At 34.6% G+C, this 10,672-nt stretch overlaps 1 pseudogene; it reads left to right on the forward strand.

Moving 5' to 3' along the window:
- The first annotated feature begins 5,453 nt into the window (after positions 1–5,453).
- Positions 5,454–9,555, forward strand: LOC101682520 (annotated as a pseudogene).
- Positions 9,556–10,672: the final 1,117 nt, after the last annotated feature.

A 10,672-nucleotide genomic window follows, 5' to 3' on the forward strand; every position in this document is an offset into this window, starting at 1 on the left:
ACAATGGACCCTGCAAAACCAGAGAGCCTAATCCTGTGCGATAACAGATTCATCCAGAAAATGACACCTAGTGGGCTTCTCTGGATTTAAGCATTGCATTTTCTCCTGATGAGTCCTGAAGGTGAGGAGAGATTTCAGTTTTCTCACCCTTTTTCTCAGTCTGCTGCTCTGTCCTAGATATCCCCTCACTGCTTGGATTTCCTACAAAAGCAGAATGGGACAAAGAAATTGAAAGAAAAACCAACAGTAATTAGAAAAGTTATTTTTATAATTTGGACAGTTATTGTTATTATTATACAGATTTTTCTAGGTATTGGTTAAGCAAAGTTTGATCTTTTTGCCTTTATTTTTTCCTTGTGGTACATAAGCCCCAGAGGACTGTAGAATACAGTAAAAAGTGGCATATTTTATCAGTTTTGCCATTTCCTACTTGTATTAGCCATAGGGCCAGACTATTGATCTTGAGTAACAAATCAAAGCAAATTAGTTTGCTGTTGTATCTTCAGAGCGTTCTCTGGAAGTCTCTAATATTTCACACACACATATTATACAGTGATGATGTACCTCCAAAGCCCTTATTCTAATTTGGTGCTCATTTTTGTTCCCTTCTTTCTCTTTCTCCATATCTACACTGTCTTATTTCCCCAGCCTGTTGCCATAGATTGCTTGTCGGTAATGAAACCCTGCCTTAAAAAAATGTCAAACATAATGAAAAAAAAGGAGAAAAACATGGCAAAGTTACCACCAAAATCCTGGGATTCTCATAGTCATAAAGGACACTGGTTTTGCAAATTCATCAGCTAAACTTTCAAATGAAGGTATGGTCTTTTGGCTCGTGACTCTGGGCAACTCTTAGTTTTTTTTACTCATTCACTCTACTGAAATTATTTCACTGTGAAATATAATAGTGAATATTTGAGAGCTTGATTATATATATATATATATATATATATATATATATATATATATATGTCTTACAATTTAAATCAGAATTTAGCCCTTAAAGGTTTTAGTTGGAAGGAAAATAGGAATTTAATCACTATCTTAAGAGAGAATATTTTAAATAAATATTTTGTTTTTGTTGATAGATTATAAAAATTATAAAAAAAAACTTTACCTCTTCTTAAAAAAATGGGTTAAATATTCTGACTACCCACTAAATGTTTTGTGTTATACTTGTCTTTTATTATAACTTGATACAGAATAAACATTGGAGCATTTAAATACCCAATTAATGTATGTATTTTACTCTTGCTCCAATATATTACCTTAATGAATGATATCTTTAGTTCTAGACCTTGCCAATAGAATATGTATATAGTGCTAGAATATGTTTGAGAGAAGGAAAATGAAATAAAAGTAATCTGAAGGAAAGAATTCTATAACTGTATATTTTTATTCATTCATAAAGATAGTCTCTTTCTACTTATGTCTTATAGAAACATTACAAAACAATGATGAATGAAAAGATGACTCTGGGTAATTTTTCTTTTTAGCTTGCAAATGACCTGAGAAGAATAATACATCTTCCACTTAAATATCAATTAAACACACTTGAACCACCTGCTTGTATGAGTTACTAGGCTTTGAAATATATGCCCATTTAACCCTATGTTGAGTAGTTATAATATTCCTTTTAAGACTAGAAAACTAAAGACAAGAGTTATTCATAAATTTCCCTTGCTATGTAGCTATGTAGAAATACTACTTTTTGGACAGCTGTGGTAGATGAATCCTCATGGCTAGCATTTTTTTGCTTTCAGAATTAATGCTTTTTTCTCAATGGCACATCTTTTAATTGTAATTTAATGTAATTAGAGTAAAAAGGCAAACAATTTATTCATTTGTTAAACTTTAATTATTCCCCAAAAGCTTAGCATCATGTTGGGTAATTTTGGGGAATCACAAATGAAGACAATGGTGGCCTATCTTCAAGATACTTACAAAAATAGAAGGAGAAATGAAATATCAGTAAATAGCTACCTGTTCTATCAGTGATGCCCAGCTGCCTTTGATAATTTCCTATTGATTGTTTCCCAAAATGTTGTTAAGGAATCCATCTCACCTCTCTTTTTCAGTTTCAGTGACAGTGACAACATATAGTGCTCAATTAGTTAGTGGCTAACCAACTCCCAACTCTTCTGGCTTAACACAACGTAATCCAAATCTGTGCAAAGCAAGTTAGAGTGGATTGTGGGGAAAGAGGAGCATGGGAGACACTCTGCTTCAATTACTCAAGACCTCAGTGTCTCTCTGTTTGTGGTATTATGGTCTATACCTGATCTGTAAAACTAACTGAGGAGAAAGGATGATGCAAAAAATATTTTTATGGTGCTAATTTTCATCCATGTATCACTTGTTGGACTATAATTGCATGGCCCTGACATAAAGGCACAGGGGTTGGAAAGTATATATTAGCTGTGTTCCCAGTAGGAAAATAGAATGATTCTATGAATCAAAAAAGTTGTCTTTGCCACAAGTACTTTTGCCCCCTTGTTAATTTGAGAGGTTTGATTAACAGAAAGTAAACCTAAAATGCAGATTTAAAAAAAAAAAAAAAGTTTTCTAGGGTGTATGTAGGCATGGAGAAATCTTAGGCTTTTCATCTGTTAAAAAAAAAAAATCCATATACTCAATTTTCTACTCTTATATCCCCTGTTAACTGGGATTTCTTACAGGATCTGAGCAGCGGCGGGGAGAAATTGCACTTATGTTTGGCCTCATACAATTCCCTGGAATGCACTTCAAGACTGAGGTTTGGAAGTATTCAGGGACCTTCTTTCATCTCTGTCTAGGGAAAGTGATAGGTCTATACATCAATGTCTCTTTTTCACTTATTCACTGAGTTTTTAAAAAAATATGTTTTTTAAAAATTTATTTATTCATTTATTTGACAGACAGAGATCACCATTAGGCAGAGAGGCAGGCAGAGAGAGAGAAGAGGAAGCAGGCTCCCCGCAGAGCAGAGAGCCCAACGCAGGGCTGGATCCCAAGACTCTGGAATCATGCATGACCTGAGCTGAAGGCAGAGGCTTAACCAATTGAGCCACCCAGGCACCCCTTAAAAAATGTTTGATGTCTACTATGTACTAAGCATTAAGGCTGAAAGTATCTATCTCTGTGTGTGTGTGTATACCTAAAGAGTGGTCAAAATGGACATGGCCTCTTGGAACTTACAGCTTAGTTAATGGGGCACATGGGGGCATATATTAAAGCTATAAAAGGAGGTACTTCTAAAAGCTGATACATATTATGAAGGAAGTTACTAAAGGCTGTGCAATATATTACAAGAGGATTTATCCAAATCTTAGATGATTTTGGAGAGCCAAAGAATAAGTGAGAGTTAACTAGGAAAATAGGAAAGGGGTACTGAGCAGGGGGCATGCTCGCCTCAGTCCCATTCCCAATACAAATGACGGGTGCCTCCACTTACCATTTTATGTGAAGCCACGGACTCTGCAGCAGTAATCATGTAGATTTTCTACCAGTGTGACAGGATAAAGAAAATCATGTGAACCTTCTCTGAAGTCTCCAGCGAATGAAATTAATCACTTTTGATGAATAGGAATCTTTTTTCTCCTATAAGTGTAACACATTTATTCTCTTGATCCGAAAGTTAAATTCTGTTTAGACTGGGCTTCTCTGTGGACTTTCTGACCATGTAAATCTTTTAGTATCCCTTTTCTATTCACTCCTAAATAAACCTTTTTGCATATTTTACAACAAATGGTATGAATAAGACATCAATATAGTTCTATTAATGTTTAACTAGGAAATGATTGTAGAAATAAATGGATGTAGGTGTTCACTTAAGTGCCATAAAGTGCTTCAAACATTGAAGAAGGAAGTAAATTCTGAAGTGAATGCATCGATCCTATAGTAGTCAAGGCCGACACTTTATAGATAGGAAAGGAAAATTATAATTATGTTTTAGGAAAGCTGTAGTCAGTTGGTGTGGAGCTGGCTAATAGTGATGCCAAGTTGAGAACTGATTGGTGATTTGAAGAATTGCTTTTAATTTTTGTTTTATTTGTAGAAAATTAAAAATTTATATCCTTCAAGCAATGATTAACCTGATTATAGGTATTAATAGCCAAAATACCACATTAGTTTTATTTCCATTTCTGAAATATAAGAATATAATTTTCTAGCAGGCTTATAAAATTCAAGCATAGTTGAAATTATAATGGACACTAATGACATGTAATCAAGGCTGAGCCTGTTAGCTAAATAAACAATTTAAATTTGTGTTTGAAGTATAAACAGAATGTAATTCATGAAATATTTGTTCCCTACTTGGATACTAGCTGACATTTTGTCTTTATCCTAGCCATTAGTATGGTGAAAATGTTTCCAATTGTTTTTTTGTTATGAAGGGATCTTTCTTTAAAGTCATTCATAACTCATTGAAATATTTTATTTGACAGGATAACTGCAACCCGAATACTCAGCAATGTTTTTAAAACCTTCAAAGTAAAAGATAAAAAGGTGTTTATTCAGCAAATATAATATCAAGCACAGAGATTAGAAAAGTTGCTTCCCCCACTGTGTTTTGAGTTAGAGCATGAATAACCCATCAACCAAGAGCTTTAGGAAACATATTTTCCTCTAGAGTGAGTGACTGTCATCTTGTATCACAATATATTAGAATCTTTCCTGCATCCGTGACACCAGATGAACTTCCTTGGTTGTACCAAGTATCAAGAATTTGATTCACTATCCTTCTGAGGAATATTTTACATAAATATGACTCTTTATATTATAAATAACCAAAACATTCTATTCATGGTGGCATAAACAGTAGTTATTTTATTGGCTCATATTACTGAACCATCCAGAGATAAAACATCAGATTTAGCTTCTTTTAAAAAAGTCTCTTTTAATTTTTATTTATTTATTTATTTATTTAAAGATTTTATTTATTTATTTGACAGAGAGAGATCACAAGTAGGCAGAGAGGCAGGCAGAGAGAGAGAGAGGAGGAAGCAGGCTCCCTGCTGAGCAGAGAGCCCGATGCGGGACTCGATTCCAGGACCCTGAGATCATGACCTGAGCCGAAGGCAGCAGCCCAACCCACTGAGTCACCCAGGTACCCCTAAAAAAGTTTTTTTTTAAATTTAATTTCAATTAGCCAGCATGTTTGCACAGCCGAGTCCCCATTTCTCTGTTCTTTCCTCTGAGGAGTGCTGGCTTTGTCCTGGGGGGTACTTCTCTCAAAGTAGCAAGATGACCACTGCTAATTTGTGGGCAACATGATTTTGTGTTTATATTCACTGGAAGAAAAAGGGGGTTTCTTTCACTCAATCATAATAAGGGCTATGTGGACCAAATTAAGAAACTGCCATGAATTTAGGCTTAGAATTATTATTCATCCATAAATTGGTAACTGTTATGAAGAGTAATTGAGTCACCCTGAGTTCTAGGTAATTGGTTCTTTCATGGTAAAAGAGGAGATGGTGGAAGGTCAGGAAAGCACACCTGTTATCTAACAAGTGCTTATTTTTCCGACTAGTCCTGAATCTGATACATTCTATTCTTACAATATCATTGCTAGACTTCTGCGCATAATGTTGAAAGTCATTTTACTATAAATCCTAAATGGGATAGAGCCCCAGAATGTATCTGGTATTCACTAACCTTTACTAGTTTGAAAGGTACACAGTTTGCATAGTTTTTCAGATTAAAGAATAACATAATACCACAAATGTACATCTTTCCTCTTAATAAGGTGACGAAAATTTTAATGGAAGTCAGGCCTTAAGTGAAATGTTGGAAATTTTTAAGATCATATGTTCTTGTTCCTCAGGGCTTAAGAGAGGAAGGAGCAAAGAGAATTTTGATCATTGAAAAAGAAATGTCCTAGTTTTTAAAGTGGTATAGATTCTCGTCATATTTTTGGAATTACTTTTTTCTTGCCTTGAAACTATCAAGTTTTTAATATTTTCATGCACTTTTAAACTTTCATATTGTGGGTGTGCTGGAAACAAACCTTCAGTGGCGTTTAAAACCAAATTAAAGTTTATAAAAAACTTTAAAAGTGTGGAGTTTATCCTATTTAAGATTCTGCCAAACATGAAGAAGAAGGGATGAGATGTGAAAGGAAAGTGTGTCTTCTGGAAGACAAAATGGGATGGCGTGGGGGTTTGGAGAGCAAAACAGTTATGACCGTTAATGTGCTCTTACCATGGAGATCACAGACACTTCCTAAAGTAGTAACATTCATAGTAATTACATGAAAGCTCAGAAAAGCACACATTCCCTGGAGTATAGTTAATCACATATGACACAACTTTTTTCTTTGTAGACTCTAAGTGCATGTCACACCGTGAATTTAAACTACCCACCTCTGTTGTTACTTTCTTATCGTTATGGACAAATATATAAAATATTGTTAATATTCAGAGTGTTCTGGGGATGTTGAGAATATGCAGTATTATAAATTGTTAGTGTGACTACAACATTATATAACATTTTCTGGGAATAGTTTTAATACATACAAAGGCCTTAAAATATATGTACCCACCAGTTCCACTTTCAAAGATTTGTGCTGAAGTAATAATTGGACAAGTGTGAAAAACATAGGAAAGATATTCAACAAGGCATAGCTTATAAGTATGAAGGAATGAAAATGATCTATATAATAAAGTATTATTTGTAGTTAAATGATAATATAAATCGATATTTATTAGAACAGAAAAGTGCTAAATGTTTTATCTACATTGATGAATAAATTTAATGTGATTTCCAATAAAAATGTCAATAAAAATATAAGGTAAGCTAAAAAATTAGAAAATGAATAATAATTACAGGGTGTTAAAACTGCCACAAATAAATATAGGAAAGCACAATAGAAAGGAAAGAAAAAAAGAGGAATGAAGGAGGGAAGGAGGGAGAAAAGGAAACAAAAGGGAGACACAGCACTGAAGGATTTCCATTTCCTATTGCTGCATAACAAACTACCCTGAAATTTAAAGGCTTAAAACCACAATCATTTATTATGGCTACTGAGTCATGATGATGGAGTAATCTCAGTTGTGTTGCCTGGTTCTAGGATTATTTAGACGGACCTCATCTGAGGCAAATGAGTTCATTGGTCCTGTTTCACCCGATATTCCTTTCCAGTGGGTTTGTGGCAATGACAAAGTACAATAAAACAATAGAAACATGGAGTCCTTTTGAGGCCAAGACTCTTAATTGGTATATTGTAACTTCTACTACTTACTATAAGCCAAAACAAGTCATAAAGTCTCAGAATGAGGAGGTTAATATAGGAATGACTGAATTATAGGATGAAGGGCATGGATAAAGTGTGAAGAACTGGGGGCATGAATACAATCTATGAAAACAGCCATGTAACAAATTACATACTTTTGTAATATGTAAAGGGCTCTTACACAGCACTCAAAGATTAATTACTCAGAAGAAAAAAATGTGTAAAAAATAAGAAAATATAATTCATTCAAACAGGGATATAATAGTCTTACAAACATAAATCTCATTAATAAACTTCAACTTCATTTATAATTAAAATAATGCTTATTAAGATAATGAGATACTTCAGGGCACCTGGGTGGCTCAGTGGGTTAAAACCTCTGCCTTTGGCTCAGTTCATGATCCCAGGGTCCTGGGATCGAGCCCCACATTGGGCTTTCTGCTCAGCAGGAAGCCTGCTTCCTTTCCTCTCTCTCTACCTGCCTCTCTGCCTACTTGTGATCTCTGTCTGTCAAATAAATAAATAAAAACCTTAAAAAAAAAGATAATGGGATATTTTCTCTTATATCCAAGAGACTGACAAAGTTTAAAACTTTGGTAGTAGATTATGTTGGCCAAGATGTGAATGTACATAAACTTTCCCATTCCCTCTTGGTAGAAACCGATTATTAAGACCTCATTTGAAGATAATTTGGTAATATCCATTATAATATGAAATGCATGTATTTTTTAAACAACAGTCTTCTAAGAATATATGTATGTATATGAATATATGTGAATAAATATATGACAGATATTAATTATAATTACAAAACACTCAACACAACTCAAGTATCCAATATGATTATGCTTTCTCGTACTTTGTGCTTACATAAATTATGATGCATTCATTTACTAGTATAGCTTACAAACATCAAAACAGTGAAGTAAATCTATATGCTATTTTTTGTATAAGGTTTTTGTTGTTTCTAGAAATAATTTTAATTTGAATAATATAAGGTGTCTAAAGTTGGAAACAGTTTCCTTTTCATTATATACCCACTTATACTGTTGATATTTTATAATGTATTATTCAAAATGACCTTGAGAAGCAAAATGTGCATGGCATATTTCTTGGTAAAGCAGTGAATGAACAAAAGACCATTTAGGTATTATCCTTTCTCTATAGAATTATACACATAAAGACACATGCACATAGAAAAGATTGGAAAGTTATGCACCAAATTATAAAAGGTAGTTTTGGTGTAATCCAGGTTCTGCTAGGAGAATCCAAGCTTCCCAGAGAATGTCTCAGAGAACAGGGGTGGAACAGGGGTGTTTTGCAGACTCCTAAGACCTCTCCCTTCTTAATTGCCTGTGAATAAGAGACTTCTAAGAAGACCTGGCTTCCAGAGAAGAGAACATGAAAAGGACAAACAGAGTGCTAAGAATAAGTCAGTTGGATGCACTTGAGCTGAACAAGCCCCTGGAGCAGCTAGTTTGGTCCCAGTTTCCTCAGTGCTTTCATGGATTTAAGCCAGGACTGTTAGCCCACTTTGAGCCAGAGGTAAAAGCATTGCTGTGGCTTTTCTTGTGGCAATTCACCATCTATTCTCAAAATACCACTGTGGGACAAACCATTTTGAATATTCAGTATAAAAACGATTTTTCCCCAAAGCTGAGGTACCAGCCAGTAAAAATCAGAAGCTGTGGTATGCTGTGTGTACAATTGGCAGGACGTGGCTGGAAGAGCGCTGCTATGACCTGCTTCGAAACTGTCTTTTGGCATCATTTGGGAAAGCCAGGCAGTGTGCGAATATCATGGTTGGACTTTTTAAATTATGTGGGCTGATTAATTTCCTGATTTTCCTTCAGAGGGGCAAGTTTGCAACTTTTACAGAATGTCTCCTATGCATTCATTCTGTATTTTGCAAGCCCCCAAACGTACGTGAAGTTGGCTTTGAGCATATGAATAGGGAACTTCTCTGGCATGGTTTTGCTGAATTTCTGAGTTTTCTCTTACCACTTATTAATATCCAGAAATTGAAAGCTAAGTTGTCTTCATGGTGTATTCCTCTTACTGGTGCTCCTAGTAGTGACAATACATTATCAGCCAGCCAGTGGCAAACAGTGTGGAGAGTGGCCCAACCATGCCTCACACCATAAGATGTGAGCACATCTTCTGTTAACTACTTTGTTAACAGTAGTTTCTTATTTGACGTGTACTTTACTTGTCCTAAGTGTGGCACAGAGGTACACAGTGTGCAGCCACTGAAATCAGAAATTGAGATGTCAGAAGTGAATGCTCTTTAGAAACTAAGATTGTTTCCTCTGAGGAAAACTATATTATGTTCAAATCCTTAATATTAGTTATCCTAAGCATACTGTTTAGGTATCTTTTATGAGGGGATGTGCTTCTCAGCCACTGTCGTCTTCTTTTCCTTTGCAGGTATGACAAAATTCTAATCACTAGAAACCGCATGACTCTGTACATATTATGCAAATAATGTGTTACTTTTCTTTAAATCATTGCATTCAAAGTTTTAAAAATTTTTAATTTTTTTTTGCATTCAATTTTCAATGTTGAGAATAATGGACAGCTTTTGTCCGACTACTAAAAACTCTCTTTCATTTTGCTACTTCCTAGAAAGAAGTTAGATTCTAAAATAATTTCAGAGACTCGGGATGAGTGTGTATTTATTTTCAAAGATGGCATTCATTATAACATCATAATCTGACAATTATAAGACCCTGTTGTTTTGAGACTTAAGATCTAGTGCCCCAGTTGTAATTTTAAGTTACTCTCTAAAACCTGTTTTTAATGGGTTCAGTTGGCTTCATTCTCAGGCAAAATAATGGCCACCAGGAGCTCCAGACTGATGTTTAGCCAGCTCTCTGATCCCCCCAGGAATAAAAGCCTCTTGCATAATATTACTGGCTAAGTCCAGAACTTCATTGTCATTGGTCTGCCTGGGATTACACATTTGTGAACCAGGACAGAAAAGTACTCATCTGGATTACTAGATGTGTACCTCGTGGACCCATAGGAGGAGAGAGGCAGTTCACCACAGGAAACTCAGGTGCTATTGTAAGAATAGCAGAGGATGAGCAGGTAAAAACAACAGATCCCTACTAGAGTCCACATTTGCCTTTTCTCATATCAAAAGTCTGTATGTATCCTTTAATTTTGCTGGCGATCTAAGGTGATGAGGATATAAGTAACAGAATGGTTGACTTAGATTAAAGATTTAAAAGGATTAAATAAATATTTTGTTATACCAATAAAAAAGTAGTTTTAATGAATATCAGGTTATATTTGTAATTATTTCCATATATCATTTTATTTTTATTTTATTTTTAAGGAGCATGTAGTATCTTTCTCGTGAAAAGCTACTTTTATTTATTCATTTATTTATTTAATTATTTTTATTGATGTATTATTTGCCCCAGGGTACAAGTCTATGAATCATCAGGCTTACAC

The sequence above is a fragment of the Mustela putorius genome, unplaced genomic scaffold, assembly GCF_011764305.1.
Source record: "Mustela putorius furo isolate JIRA1106 unplaced genomic scaffold, ASM1176430v1.1 tig00000224_pilon_pilon_pilon, whole genome shotgun sequence".
Classification (NCBI taxonomy): Eukaryota; Metazoa; Chordata; class Mammalia; order Carnivora; family Mustelidae; genus Mustela; species Mustela putorius.